This window comes from Mustela nigripes, unplaced genomic scaffold (genome assembly GCF_022355385.1).
Source record: "Mustela nigripes isolate SB6536 unplaced genomic scaffold, MUSNIG.SB6536 HiC_scaffold_13710, whole genome shotgun sequence".
NCBI lineage: Eukaryota > Metazoa > Chordata > Mammalia > Carnivora > Mustelidae > Mustela > Mustela nigripes.
In genome coordinates this window covers 1-1,381 of record NW_026753116.1, presented here as the reverse complement: position 1 = coordinate 1,381, position 1,381 = coordinate 1, and the positions used below count along the sequence as shown (strand labels likewise).

Sequence of the window (1,381 nt, the reverse complement as noted above, 5' to 3'; positions counted from 1 at the left end):
AGAAAGAAAGAGCCCAAGCCCCAGTTTGTGATTAATTTGTTTAAATGCTTCAAGAAATTTGATGCTAAATGTTGTAAGACTAGTTAAATAACAAAAAGATATATTTACATAATACTTTTTGCTCTCAAATTTTGAACAAAGAACTTACTAATAATCAATAACTTAGTAGGCCAACATTTTATTTAATAAGTTTTATGGTACAACAAAGAGTGAATTAGAAAATCAAAAGCAAGGAGAAATGGGCATGGTGTGAACATGGGGAAGCAAGAGAAAGCAAGAAAGTATGTGACCGGGAAGTGATTGCTTAGCTCTGAGATCCTTCTCCGAGAGAAGGACAGATTAAAACCTAAAAAGAAAGAAAAGAAGGATCCCATGCACTCAAGGAAAGAGAAGTCCCCCAACATCCCTCCTGCTTTTTCCAATATAAACACACAGCTGGGCCAACTTACCACATCCTGGTTGGTACCGACTTTATGAACTTTTCTATTTAGGCCAAACTTGACCGGTCAATGATGGACGGGCTGTGTGCCAAGTGTACCAGTTGTACAACTGACTGTGTAATGGCTGAAACTGAGAAACTGGGGTGAAAGTATCAAGAGGCTCTAAGGATTGCGAAAGAGCCAAGATTCAAACGATTACCACGTACACACAAGACAAACTATGCAGATGACTGCTCAGTACAGACGTAATTCAGAGTGTTACACTGTGGCATCAGCTGACCCAGACCCAGAAGATTGCTGGAGTTCCCATCATGGACATATCTAACCATATAGATGACACTGAGCGAATGGCAGATGATGATGGAGCCCCTCACTCCTATGTCTTAATAGAGTTCCTCAGCTCTCCTTTACCAACTTTTCCTGTTGCCAGTTCATACAAGCAATTCTCCTTACCCAGTTCCTCTGTTCTGAGCTATGGCTAAAGACACTCATTTTTTTTCTGTTTTGAAACTGATTATCTTGTACCATTTTACTTTTTGTTGCATCTTTTTATAAATCAGATGACCGCTCACAAGACAAAAAAAAAAAAAAAGGAATGGAAAAGATCAAAAGGGAGGACAACAACAACAAAAAAACAGTTATTTTTTGCCGGGAACCCTTCTTACAAGTGCCAATCAGATAAACTATATCTGATGTTACATCGTCACAACTCCTCTATCATCAGGGAAAGTAGTTCACATAAGAAAATATCTCTATAAAATGAGTTCCAGGCTTACATTCCATATTTGGCTAATTAGAATTTCATTACGATGTCTGTCTCAAACTGATGCGGAAGAGAATGGAATCTTGTCATCAAGATGTGACATCGAACTAAGAACCCACAGGGTAAGCACTCAGCTCCTGTGATACGAAGACAGCTCCTGGGGATGGGTGACCCTGGG

General features: G+C 39.4%; 1 pseudogene; it reads left to right on the top strand.

The window, feature by feature from the left end:
• The first annotated feature begins 171 nt into the window (after positions 1-171).
• LOC132009327 (rRNA-processing protein FCF1 homolog) lies at positions 172-1,375 on the top strand (annotated as a pseudogene).
• The last annotated feature ends 6 nt before the right edge of the window (positions 1,376-1,381 follow it).